Raw genomic sequence first — 14807 nt, 5'->3', positions numbered from 1 at the left:
TTGGGAGACAGAGCATTTGCCTGTGCAGCTCCCAAACTCTGGAATGATCTACCACTAGAAGTCCGGAAATCCCCAACAGTAGCAGTCTTAAATCACGACTCAAAACACATCTCTTCTTTTAACTGTTCGTTATTATCAAGCACATTAGAAGCTTTTGCAGCGCAGAAGAATATATGTCTATAGGTTTTGCGCTTTATAAATTGATATTATTATTATTATTATTATATTGTCATGATGCTGGTGTGATTGCAGAGGTGAATAGATAATGATGCTGCTAGTGTTTGTTTGGTTTTTTCACATTTGATTTGGATTGAAAAGAATTTTATGAAATTGTGAGAGTGGTGACTGAGGTTGTTATTATTGTTATTATTTTTGAAATTTGTTTGTGTGTAATGTGGCAATTGCTTGATAGAATTTAGAATCATTTTGTGTTTTATTTTCTTTTTGCACTTAGGTGATATCGAAGGTCAGCGAGTTCAATGTTAATGAAGAGGTGGTTGGGAAGTTCATCAGGCCTGAGGTGGTGTCTGTGGCGGAGGCGAGGGGCTCACCATCCAAACGAAGACTGAGTGTGTCGGGTGATGTTGTGGAGGTAATAATGATCAATGTGCAGGGTTGTAGTTAAATAATCATATTGAAAACTTTCGGTCATCTGCGAAGCCGCGCTTCCGCGCGAACGCTACAACACGTAAAACGGGTCAAAAATCGACGCATTTTTCCACAAAATCTGCCATAACTTTTAAACTATTTAAGAAGCAAACTTGGGGCGCCCGGATTCTGAATGTAGACACTTTAGGGATTATTTATGTGTATATATCATTATTGTAACATTTGTAGTCGTGACGCAAATTTGATCAGAAAAGTACCTTATGAGTAGATTTGTCTATGGCGAACAGTCCAAATTTGACGAATTTGAGCACATTTTGCCGTCTTGCAATTCTTCCACACGGGATATCTCGAGAACGGAAAGTCGCACGAACTTGGGGGCGCACGGTTTTAGAAAGTAGAGATTCTGCCCATTTTTGTGATATAAGAATCTTGTTCATTGGTTGAGCAGTCCTGACGCAAATAAGCAGTAAAGCTAGACTACCCAGTCACAATTGCTGTCATAGGGAACGTGTACAATCCACACAGAGCTATCACGTGACGAGACTGCCAACGAAAATTTGAGCCGTTGACCTTCACTGTCTGCCGTCGTCAGCAGTGTGAATTCCTGTGATTTCAAGCTTTTGTTTCTCGCCAAATATCATTTTCAATGCAATATCAAGATACATTGTTGTATGTGAGACATTATCTAGATACGTAGCAGCCTTATGAGCAACATAACTGCTAAGTTTGGGAGCAAAAACAACCAAATATATTTCACATTCCTTCTCATTTTTCGATGATGGCTCTAGTCGGACTGGTGCATTTTCTTCGGAGGTGGTAATAATGTAAGTAGTTGCAACGGTTGCTTGCCACCTGCTGTCTGCAATCGGGTGCTTATATACACGTGTTGTGCACAGGTAATCAACTGAAATGATGTTGTAAAGGAATGATAAGGTCCTAGATTATATCTCAACTGTAGATTTAACCCGATTTCTGCCGCCTACACACAACACACTACGCGCGAAATTATGTGAACATGATGTCCCTCCACGCACGGTGCTGCAGGCCACCCCCATTAACGTGTCGACTAGCCACTCGCCCCACAGGCACTCACTTTCTCCAGCGTCTGCTACGTCGGATTTTCTGCGTGAATTAGGGCGAAAGTTTTCAATATGAATTTCGTGTTCATGTTTGTGTTCATGTCTCGATCATGTTACAAATTGTTTCGTGCACATGCGTGCACACGGAGTCTGTGCAGTGCTTTGGACGGCTGACTGAGTGATCGAGAATTCATGTGGATACAACCAGAGAATGAGGGGATTTGATGTGCATATACATTGTATCTTAGGAATAGGGGGAGTGTCTCGGTCAGTGAAAAATGGTGAGAATGATATCCTTAGGAACTGCTGGCAGCCTGTGAAAAGGGGGCTTTAGGGCTGCTGATACATGTGTACCGGTACATGCTTTGCCTTTCTCCTTGAGTGTCCCCCCCCCACCCCCCCTTTCACACCCCTTTCCCTAGGGAGATAATGTCCCCTGTTCTTGAGCTTACATTTGTTATTGTAGAAACAACAGTTTCTGATGTTACACTGCATATTTCGCAGCTGACAAATTAGTTACTTAGTATATGTTTAGAAATCATCATATTATGTACAATGTTCATGTATAAGGTAGCAAAAGAACATTTTGTGGTGTTCAAGTATAAATATCCTTATTGTGAGATACATTTTATCTATGTTTGTGACTATAAGGAAGACTTTTGCAAAAATGTATATTTTTCATCATGCTTCATATCTAAATATATATTTAGAAGTTATTGTGATGGTAAATAGCAATAGTTGTTGGATGTGAGTGGGTCAGTGAATGAGTAGCAGTTCCTGATGTAATGTAGAATCACCATCTTTTCTAAAGGTGGTATGGTGGATTTTGTTATAGGATGTTCTAATCTTGTGAAGCAGTTGAGAAATGGAATATGGAATGACAGAAATACGCTTGTGATAGTTGTTTGATAATCATTTTGTTTTCATTTGGATTAGTGTTATGTATGATAAGAGTGGAAGCAGTTGTTTGCATGTACATTTGTACGTGTATGTAGGTTAATTGTCATCAATTATATGCTGAGATGGATTTGTGCCTTGTATATTTCACTATATTGTAATTTGTTGTGTTTTTTTTTTTTGTCTGTGTGTTGCCTTTGATTTAGGTTGGAGACTGCATCAGGGGACCATCATATAAGAGGAGGAGTCTACAGATAAGTGGGGAGGGGGCATCTATGGAAGTTGTCCCTATGGGGGAATCTGGCAGAAGACAAAGTGGGATGTGGTCGATCAGTGATCACCGCCCTTATTAAGGATGGTGAGAAGCTGACGTCGACGGCATCGAGCCAGGTGGAAGTACGTTTATGATGTTTTGATGCGTTCATAAAGGAAATTTCATATAAGAGTATTGGTATGGGTTCTATATTAGAGGGGCTTCAGGGAATCTGGTAATCAATATGTTTTGAGGATTAAAATGGAGATGACAGTACTATGAATTTTGTGCAGAATTCATTAGTCGATTCTTTAGTTTTGATTATTCAGAGTTTCAGTAGTTCTGTGTGTTGTTGAAATGTTTAATGTTAGGTCTTAATAATTGAGATGAATAATGCAGGATAGCCTCATGGTGTATGAAATATACCAGCTATGTCACTGTTATAATCATTGAATAATGATTCAATAAATCATTTTTTTGCTATTTAGGAATAGGTATTTAAAATAACAAATTTGATACCAATTTAGAAATGTAGTCATCAGGAATGGATATTATTTTCTTATCCATTTGTTACAGAAATTTTGAATTTCATTTTGGTTTACAATGTTGTCAGCTGAGAATGATAAGGGTGTGAAGTTGCCACTAAACCCATAGTGTTCACAACCACTTAAAGGCATGGTACAGTATTGGTGGAGATGAGAATTGGGCTTTTATCTTTTTGTGAGATACCAAGAAAAGACATATGATATAGTACAGACTACAGAGCATACAATTTTAAGAGGAATTCAAAGTTTATTTGATGAAAATCAGGTTTGGAATGAGTGAAACATCCAAAGACAAAGTAAAACAAATGATCGTAATAAGGTGTAGGTCCCACACCTTCTTAGAATCGCTTTTTTGTGGATATGTCAGCCATTTCAAAACCAATTTTTATCAAATAAACGTGAATTCTTCATAGAATTACATGCTCTTTCATATTTCATATGAGTTTTCTCGTTATCTCACCAAAAAATGTTAGAAACCTGAAATTAGGTTTCAACCAAAACCATATGATCCCATTAATGCCCTTCTCATTCTGAACAGTCGATATGCGGTATTCTTTTGCTCTAGTTTGTACACTGCAGATATGTAAGTGCATGAACATACATGAAATACTTATCATTATAGTTGAAAATAATGATTTTTTTTTGTGAGAAGGATTTTTGTCACATGATTATGGTTCTATTTAATTTCGCTGCTTTTTTTTGTGCAGAGTACAGCATGCGCTGAGGAATCTGCGCTGGTGATTGGGATCGAGGAAGATGGGTACGATTTTGTTTTTTTATGCCTTGGGCCATCAATAGTGGTCGTTGGAGACACTATGTTCTGGGGTGTCCACTTGTCGATCCCTGTCTGTCCCTCCCATTTTCATTGTTATGATAACTTTAATATTGTTCGTTGAATCAGCTTGAAACTTGGATCGTTTATGCACTGGCGGTGCCAAAGATCTGATTAGTTTTGGGGGTTATTAGGTGAGATATCATGGTTTTGATAATTAACTGAAATCCATCAGAAATAGATAGAAAAAACTGTTTTGATAAGTTGTCTTTTATCACATCAATAAGATGTGATAAAAGGCGGTTGTAGCTGTAATTTGAAAGCTGCAATATGGTTCATGTTGATGTTTGGATCATGCGTGCATTGGGGTGATGATGATCTGATCAGTATTGGGGGTTATGAGGTCGATGGTCAGGTGACAAATTAGATAAAAATACATAAGAGATAGGCTGTTCTTGGAATTGCATTAAATCATTTCACATGTCATTTTGAAACGGATGATGTCATGCATTGTGAAGCGACGATGATCTGATGAGTTTTTGAGGTCATGTGGTTAGAGGTAAAGGTACAGAGAATTTGAGACATTCATTAAAACTGATGTGTTCTCACTGTAATTTAAAAAGTGTTGAAGGATCATCTTGAAACTTGTGAGATTATCCAATGGGAGGGGGGCGGGTGATGTTTTGATTTGTTTCTGGGATAGTGTGGTGATGGAGAAGGGCACATAATTCAGTAGAAAGCATAAAAATTGTAATTTTTGTGATAAGCAAAAATTGTTTCACAGATCATGTTGAAGCTTGGAACATGTGTGTTTTTTTTTACTGCCTGATCGAAGGTTTATCTGGCTTTTATATATGTTTTGTTGTTTCTTAGGTCTCCGATTGAAATCATCCTCGAGAATGGACAATCGCTGTTCATAGAGGAAGCTCTGTTTGATGAGCATCTCAGCCTTGATATGGATCTCCCTGTGAGAATAAAATACACCGCCACTCTGGGAGGACATGTTAAGAGTATTTCTGTGGTTTGTTAAGTATCGTGATTACGTTGCAGTTTTTCTTTGCTAGTAGTAGTGGGTTATTAGTCGGTGTTATTTCAAAGCAGGTTTTACATATCTGATTTGATGCAGCTTGTTTTTCTGATCAATATGACACCTTTTTCCTAAAGAAAATTGGTTGAAAAATTGGGATAATGTGGGCTGAAAATGATTTTGAGGGGGCAGGGCCAAAAGGTGCTGAGTTATCGTCTGCTGAGAATTGGGAAAGTCCTTATTTTCTTATTTGAAGACCTATGTGCTGATTTCAGTGTTTATTTATTTGTTTTCTAGTCTGATCAGGGAGCTGAGACTTACCTGCCTGGTCTGATGAATCCATTGGTATTAGCAAAATTTGCTAAAAATATAAACAAGTAGACAAAAGGGCCTAGTTACATTATAACCCTGTAAATGCCAGGGGGTTATATCGACCCTTTCCCCCTTTGGGAAGATTCTATGTGGAGTTAAAACTGCTCTGTATCACACTAGGCCACTTTTTGTTATCTTTTGCCTTAATTCTTGCAAATATTTTGATATCTAGTTCATTAAATTTGGTTATTGCCTTAAGGGGTCAGGTGATATCTTGTGATTTCATGTCTGCTCCTAAACAGTGTGTTCTTAGAGATTTGTGTACAAAACATGTTGTTTCTAATAATCATATCATATCAAAATGACCCCTGCCCCCAGTTGGATATGGGTTAAATAACATTTTGCTGCTTAATCACCGAACAAAATTGTTTGTTTTGCTTCATTCCACAAAATGCTTGAAAAATGGCCCTTTTGGCTTTACAGCCCACCCCCTTCGTATGTATAATGATGGGTATTTCTAAACCTTGTAACAAAGCGGTGAGAAACATTGTACATTACATCAGCAACACCCCAGATTTTCTGTGAACATTTATAGATGTAATTGAACTGACTGTTCGTTTAGTCTTAAAGGGGATGGCTAGTAACCGATCAGTGGGAATCAGTGGGAATGCTGAGGGATGATTGTTCCATTCCTTGTGGGATTCATTTAAGAGTACATTATATATCTACTGTTGTGTGAAAATTATTTGCTTCAGAACCGTCTCATATTCAAGTAATGTGCAGATTAATGCCCCGTCACTGACCAGGGACGCTTACCTGGAAACATTAAACTGCACATTACTTGAATATGAGACCATTCTGAAGCAAATAATTTTCACACACCAATAGATATATAATGTACTCTAAAATGAATCCCACAAGGATTGGAGGAATCATCCCTCAGCATTCCCACTGATTCCCACTGATCAGTTACTAGCCATCCCCTTTAAAGAGTATTTATTATTCCAACACTGTGTGCATAGATACTGTTTGGTCTAATAGTTTTTTCCTGAGTAACTCACATTTATTGTCTGATTTTTTTCCCCCTTTTTTTTCTTGCTCATTGTTTTTGGTGTTTTTCATTTGCTGGAAGGATATGTTTGTGTGTTTTCATTTGGCATTAGGTGGGTGTTGTGTGTGCAAAAATTTAATGTTTTCGAACAAAATTGTTATGTGTTTTAAAATGGTTATCCCGTTTGTTTGTTTTTGTATTATATAGTTATATGTGATATGTTGCTAGTTTCAGTGAATATCATGCTGGGTAGATTGCAGTGGTGATCTATTATATCTCAATTTTGGAGTTAAATTAAGACATTTTTTTGTTATTTTTAAGAATAGAGTATGAAAGCCTACTATAATATTGTGGAATAATTTGTGGCAGCAAAAGAGAGTGGTATCCATCAGCTTAATATGCCTGTGATCATTAGAGTGTAATTTCACACAAATTTCTAGTTCTGCTAGTGTTGCTGCTGAAATGTCCATTGGTAGCATCCATTCAAATAATCGAAAGGTATGAGCTTATTCTTATGAATCTGACATCATAGTGTGCTAGGTATCATAGCCGTAGAACCCATGTGACATGTTTTGTGTGCCGGTATGATTTACATAAAGGAACATGTGAGCGTGTGTGTGTGTGTGTGTGTGTGTGTGTGTGTGTGTGTCTTTGTGTGTATGTGTGTGTGGGTGTGGGCGTGGGTGTGTTCTAATGTGTCTGGTCAATTTCTACCTGCAAACTACTCTGGGTCCTGGGGTATACTGGGTAGTGGTACAAACCCTTGTTGGGAGTAACAGACTCTGCGTCATGACTACTACATGTACTCATGTGGCACTGTTCATTCGACTGTTGGGAGACGCTACAGTACAGGGCCTATGGAAAGTGTAGTTTTGATGCAGACCAACAAGGGTTTGTGTTTACAACTAGTGGTCTGGCAACCCCTTTTTTGACCAGATATTTTGCAGGTTTTATATTTTTATGATGCACATCCTTAGAACATTCTTTTAGATCAAGTTTGGTTTGTGGGCTTCATCAGGTAAATGACACTCGCAAAGGCTTCTTTTTTTTTTTGGGGGGGGGGGGGGTCCCTAGGGGTTGAGCCCGCCTTGTGGGACCAGGCTGATGTGCATTTTGTTATTGAGGAAGGTGGTCCCAGCAACTCTGAGGGGTCAGATCTTTTGGGCTTTAATTGATGGGAAATTCAGTGGTCGCTAGCTCTCTATGGCTAATGCTATATGTATACAAAAAATGTTTGTGTGACCAAAGGCTGCTGAAGATCTAGGCAATGTTTCACTGCTATAGTAGGATTTGTTTCCAAAGTAAATCATGTTTCATCTGTATGCATATATTATCATCCTGCATTTGGTTTTTTTAGCATTGGTGAGGTGAGAAAGATTGGTGCCAGTGTGTGGATTTGTTCTGCTTTTTAGTCTCTTTTGCAAGATGGTACATGGACACCCATGAATCATTGAAGTATATTATGCTGATTGGATACATTCTCAACCTGTTTTATAATGGTATTCATCTATCAGGTATTGTAATTGTCAAATTCTGTTGAATGTGTGGTGTTTGTTTTGTATGAGGAAAGATGATTAGACTTAGAGGTCATTATTAGATATTGATTGGCTTGAGATGTTTTGAGATTTTACTTGTGAGTGATATAGTGATTTGTTTTTAGACATTATATTTGTTGGTTGTACATGTGTTAAATGATTGTGAAATGTTTGTGATCTTCTTGCCAGCTTTAAGCCTTTTTTTAGAGAATGTCATATGATTTATAAGCCATTTAGTGTGACTAAGAGATTGTCAGTATACAGAAATAATAGGTGACTGTGTCTTAGTGGTATTGTAGCGTAGTCAAGAGTATGTTATCGCAACTAATACCGAATATGATTCACCATTAGCAACACAAACTGAATCTCAGCATTATTTCATTATACATGCTATATGTATATGTATAGAAGATCAATGTGTGATGAAAGGCTGTGAAGAATTTGGCTGTGTTTCACTGCTATACATGTAGTAGCATTTGTGGTCAAAAGTTAATGCTTCATGTGTGTACGTATGGCATACTATCATCCTGCATTTGGTTTGTATGCATATGAGAAATGTCAGTGTTGCCAGTTTGGGGATTTGTTCTGCTTTTTAGTCTCTTTCGCAAGATGGTACATGCACACTCATATATCATTGAAGCATATATTGATTGGATACATTCTCAAACCTGTTTTATAATGGTATCTACTTATCACGTATACTGATTGTCAAATTGTGTTGAACGTGTAGAGTTTGTTTTCTATGGAGAAACGTGCAAGTGTATGTAGACTTACAGGACAATGATTAGGTATTCGTTGGCTTGAGATGTTTTGAAGTTTTAGTTGTGAGTGATGCAGTGTTTATTTTTTTTTATTTCAGACATTGCCTTTGTTGGTTGTAGACGTGTTAAAAGGATTAGAGTTTGTTCTGTATCAAGAGATATGTATCTAGACTTAGATTTCGACTTACACTTGGGATGAGTGATGTATGTTTCTCTTTTTTTTTCATTTTAGGCATTACATTTGTTGGTTGTACACATGTTAAAAGGATTATGAGATGTTCATGAGCTTCTTGCCAGCATTAAGGCTATTTTTAGAGAGAAATATATTTTTAAAGAGAGGAATGAAATCTTTTGTCATAGTTTTACATTTTTTATGATGCGTGCAAAGAATTGGAAATTGTGGATGGTGATTGGAATAGTGACGGGGTGATCATGATGATAATTGTGATTTAAGTGATAATTGAAAGAATGGCAGGATGATGATGGTGATGATGATCATGATGATGATCATGATGGTGATTGACATGATGAGGTGGTATGGTGATCACGATAATGACTGATGCTGGTAAAGATCATGATAAAGGTAATGCTTGAGATGATGGGATAATGAAGGTGATGGTAATGAGAATGGTGATTGGATTACTTGTGGGGTGAAGGTGGTGATTGATATACTTATGGAGTGATGGTGGTGATGATCATGATATGGGTAATAGCTGATGATGGTGATCGAGGATCATGATAAATGTGGTGTTTGTGATGATGGGATTGTCAAGATGGTAATGATTGATAATGATGATGATGGTGTTTGAGATGAAAATAATCGCCCTTATGAACACGGTGATCGGCCTGGTGCATGAAATAAGTGGTAATTATGTTAGAGGTTATGATAATATGATTATCATGACCTAGTGATATGATGATAATGATAGTATTGATTATAGATATAATGGTGAAAATGATTATTAATTGGTGGGTGCAGTAGTCATACCAAGGGGGGGGGGGGTCAGGGGCATCAGAGGCTTTGCAAGTGCATGCATTGTGGGATTTTCTACTGAGAACTTCAATAAGTTTAAAAATTTGACTATAAAGCCGATTAGAAAATGTGGATTCTTAATGCGCTATGCAATGTTTGTTTCCAAATTTGTTGAAAACTTTGGGTGAGTGGAAAAAAATGAATACAATGTACTTTATCTATTTTATTAACTTTTATTGAATTTCATTGTCGTTAGTTTTATATTATTTTATTTATTCGTTTATTTTATTTATTTATTTTTTTTTGTTTCAAAGTAAGCAAATGATGAAGAAGAAGAAGAGGAAACAGCGATGGTGAATCTTGAAAAATTCAAATATGGCTGGTACGTATGGTGCGTGCATAGCCATCATCTCAAATAACAACAATAGATCAGAACAAAGATTGTTGCTGTGCTACTATAAGATTATGTATGCATGCAGAGTTGGAGGTCGATGCGTGTGATTTCTGAATGGCTTGGCGTTCGATAGTATGCGCAGTTTGATGTGGTATGGTAAGCACTATATTTGGGCACCCGTCCCGCTTCATCATGAATATTCATCAGGCAGTAAGTTACTGTGCTAGTAAATGGCAGAACGCTGGATATTAAAACGTATCGCCGGGAAATATAAAAATCTCGAAAACTTGTATCAACGGGGAATGTTAAAACGTCTCGCCGGGAGATGGAAAAGTCTTTAGTTTTGTCGGGAAATGTAGAAACGCTGCCGGGAAATATGATGAGTATTCATGATGATGCGGGGCGGGTGCCCAAGTAGTGCTTACCGTTTGATGTTTGTTCTATCCATACTCATGTTCATGTATATTGACCAGTATCGCATAAGTACGGCACGTGTCAAAGAGGGGGTGAGCCTACAGCTTTGTTTTCATCTTATGCTCTCCTTTCGTTCACAAGACAATGGTAGAGGGCCAGCACGTTGAATTTTGAATGAGCATATTCCATAAATCATAAAAGATTAATAGAATCATAGATTTTTTTTTTTTTTTTTTTTTTTTTTTTTAGATTGGGGCATGCAGACGGGAAATTTTGTCTGCTTTCAAGCAAACAACATATTTGGGGGGATGTTTTCCATCAACGATAGCTCAAAACGATAGAAATAGCAAATGACCTCATACATATATCAGTAATAATCTATAAAAGATACGAACCCCGTGATTCATTCGACTTCTTTATAGATTGCAGAAGCACCTGTCCTCAAGCAATGTCAAACACTATTAAAGGTGGCAATTTTTTTTTTTTTTTTTTTTTTTTTTTTTTGTAAGAAATAACATTACTGTACCTCATGTATGTATTGCCTTCCCTGCATGCAATGTGCGAGTTGAATACAGGAAGGTAGGAGCACACAGGCTGTGTACTAACTATACACAGCCCAGTCGCTGTACATGGTACGTCGCGTTTTCGCATAGCGTGCATAGTAACAGCGTCTGGTCAGATCGGGCTACTTAGTAGCTGTGTACGTACGGTCACACGTGTACGTGTGTGTGGTAAACTGGTACACGCAAAGAGATTATACCTATTCTGCTTTGACGTCGAAAGTCGGCGCGGCACTGGTTCGTAGTTGAGCAACATTTTGCCGTTTGACTATCTCTTGCATCCTTCTGACGATTTCGTGTGGAGTTCTGGAGCTATTAGTCATCATCTTCCTTTGCTCATATTACTAGAACAAGTAAGTTTGGGCGCTAGTGTCAAATGACCTCCAAACATGCACAAAACTTGCATCTGATTCTGAGTGAGATTCAAGTCCAGTAGAAATGGAATTTTCACCATTTTGTCACTTATATCCTTCTCGGAATAATCTCGATCGCAGCTACTCGAATAACCAGGGTGAGTTTGTGCATGTTTGGAGGTCGTTTGACAAACAGGTGCGAAAGTACACTAGCTAGGAAGTCTAAAGACAAGTTCCATTCAATTACAAAGAGATAGAGAGATCGTGATTTAGGGGTAGAAGTACTAGATCTAGTAATAGTACGTCAGTAGGTTCATGGGCAAAATACGGACGCCATTTCTTAGCTAACAGATCGATAGAGGGCGTATTTATGTGGTGTAATAGCAGTGATTTCTGTGCATGATATGAATACAGAGCTACCAAGTCTCACGCATTCTGAGTGAGACTCAAGCATTTAGGGGTCGTCTCACGATCTCACGCATGGCACCCATTTTTCTCACGTATGGGGCAAAGTCTGCAATTAGGGCCCATAACAAGGAGCATGGTTCAAAGGATTAAAGTGATAGTTACAATTGAAGGTAGACATAAGGTCTAGGCCTATATTTTCCTTTTGTCTTTCAAAATAAGTAAAAGATAGATCTAGACTAGGTCTAGTCACTTTATTATGCACCTGATCGTGCCATTAACACTATAGTATTAAGAGCTAAAAATTGAACTTGGCATCCCTGTGAATAGATGCTCTGTATATAGATGCACTGCACACACTCCATTATGGTGGAGGGAAATTTATCTTTTACACTGCCACTTGACAAGGGATGCCAAGTTCAAACAATTTTTATGAGTGGGATTTTCATGACTTGGTATCTCGGCGTGCGAATGTGCGAGCGAGTGAGGGTGTGGGAGGGTTTTTCCTTCCTGTGGCCTCCCACGGTAGGGAGCTTTTTCAATTTTTTGCTCTTAATGGTGCGGTCAGGTGCACACTTCAGTGATTATTTTTTTTCTTATTTTGACAGACAAAAAGGAAATATACCCTCAATTGCAACTATCACTTAAATCTTTTGAGCTATGCTCATTATTATAGGTACAAGTTACAGACTTCGCCCTATGCGTGAGAAAAATGGGTGTCATGCATGAGATTGTGAGATGGCCCCTAAATTCTAGAGTCTCGCGCAGCATGCGTGAGACTTGGTAGCTCTGCTTGACAGAGGTAGGCACGTAAGCAGAAACCTAGAACAGAGTGAGCGTGACGTGATCAACCTAATATGATGAGCTCAGTCATAGACTCTTTCATGGACTCCTTAGGGTTAGAGGATGATGTGGCGCAGATAATCAGAATGATTGAAAAGTGGTAATAAAATACGAAAAACAACATTTCTCCCTTTCATTTTTCCTTTTTTTAGGGGGCATACAGGGGAAGAGACTACATTGTACTTAGGTACGAGTTCTTAATTGTCAGAAATGTATCTTTATTGGAATTGGGATAATTACCGTACCTAAGATTCTTTAGGAAATTTGCAAACTCCGTTCCAGTCTTGAACTTCCCCTTTAATGGATAATTAGGGCAGTTTCAGGGTGGTACACAATTTCTTATTTTTTTTTTTTTTTTTTGGGGGGGGGGGGGGGGGGGGCAATTGCCTGATTAGGCTAGGTAATTTTGATACTTGCAAAACACTTGCCCGAAAATAGATATCATTTGCCCGAATTTTCTTACTGTAAAACAAATTTTTGCGTGCACTTTAATTTCGGGAGCGCCAAGAATCGCGAAATTAAAATGCACGCGAAAGTCCTTGTTTACACTACATGCATTGAACGCCAGTGGCACTTCGCGAAAATTTCATGCCACGAAAAAGGCTGTCGGTTCCAATTCGCGAAAAATTCGTGCCGCGAATATATCATGTTGTACAGTATTTAAATATTATTAATAATCATGAAACAAGGTTTTATTCTTTTCTGTTTCTGTCCTAATATCCTTCAAAATGTTTGACATTATTCAATGAGTTTTGGACTAGTATTTTTGTTAGGTATCCTATCAAAACTGCACAAATTTTCAGGTAATTTTTCATTGTTTCATGCGAATATTGTCAAGTCAGAAAGGCATGAGTTGCAATACTGTTACTTCATGTGTTTCAGTAGCAAACATTGTAGAAGTTTGGGCCATTCATCATGCGATACATTAGAGACAGTCTGTCAAAACCAAATATGCTGGAATGTTAATTATTTAGGATTGTTATGATATTCAAAGATTACTTATGTTTGCATGTTATATTAGAAAAGATATATATTTTATTGCATAATAACATTTTTGTTTTTTGTTTCAGAATTCCTAATCATCATTTGGATCTGTGGAGGATTTGGTTTTTCTTTTTGTGGACGGAGCAAAGTGGTCATTTTCCTGGTATAGTGCTTGGGTAATTCACTTTAGCGGGCTAAATTACTGTGCAATGCCAATTATCTTTAACACTTCAGGTACAAATGTTTTTTTAAAGAGTTGGGATTTGGTAGTCTACTGTGGAGATAGCAGTATTTTTTTTTTAGATGATGATAGGCCTTTCAGTCACGTGACACTTTTTTTCAACCGCTCCGCTGCCCCACACTGAGTCTATGGGGCGTGAAGGTCACTCCATAGGGTTTGCGTGTGCAGCGCTGCCGAGAAGAGTTTTGGGTCGACGGCACCGTCTTTTCAGAAACTCTCCGAAATTGCTCGGAATACCTCGCTAACTTCCGAGGGTTGTAGCATCAATGTGATTGGTCGATGAATTTCCGAAAGTATCCGAACAGACAGAGTAAACATTGACAATTCCGATGATATGTGAAATGAATCACCTATCGTGAAGCTTCATGACGTCTGAGCTAAAAGAAAAGTTTGCTCGAAGATTTCATTATCCAGATGCGCCAAGATCCGTCCATTTCACACGTAAGTAGATAATATTATGTTTCAAGAAACTTTATGTGAAGTTTCATGGTGAAAAATGATTTCATTTTGATGCTAGAGTGATTTTTAGGCAGCACTGTCCGTTCAATTTCCAAGCGAGTTTTTACTGCAATCACGCTGCTGTCGACAGCTGAGAGCATGGTCGAGCAGTGATTTGTTTACGTGAACGATCCATTAAGGACCGGTATCGTAGTGTTGCGATGTTTGTGTGTGTGGTCTTTTTATAGCTTTGTAAAAGACGATGCTGGCCTGCTGATCATTTTTATTAATAGTGAAGAGTAATCTTAATGCCAATCGATTAAATATCTGGTCATCATTGTGGCAAAGTTTGCATTTTCAG

At 38.0% G+C, this 14807-nt stretch overlaps 1 long non-coding RNA gene across 1 annotated transcript; it reads left to right on the top strand.

Moving 5' to 3' along the window:
• The first annotated feature begins 404 nt into the window (after positions 1-404).
• LOC139722138 (uncharacterized) lies at positions 405-6152 on the top strand. The gene is made up of 4 exons (XR_011710265.1): positions 405-592; positions 2792-2981; positions 4091-4143; positions 5029-6152. It is a non-coding gene; the product is annotated as an uncharacterized lncRNA (long non-coding RNA).
• Positions 6153-14807: the final 8655 nt, after the last annotated feature.

This window comes from Diadema antillarum, unplaced genomic scaffold, assembly GCF_040938485.1.
Source record: "Diadema antillarum isolate AM-2024a unplaced genomic scaffold, OU_Dant_1.0 scf00000158, whole genome shotgun sequence".
Classification (NCBI taxonomy): Eukaryota; Metazoa; Echinodermata; class Echinoidea; order Diadematoida; family Diadematidae; genus Diadema; species Diadema antillarum.
This window is presented reverse-complemented; position numbering and strand designations above follow the sequence as displayed.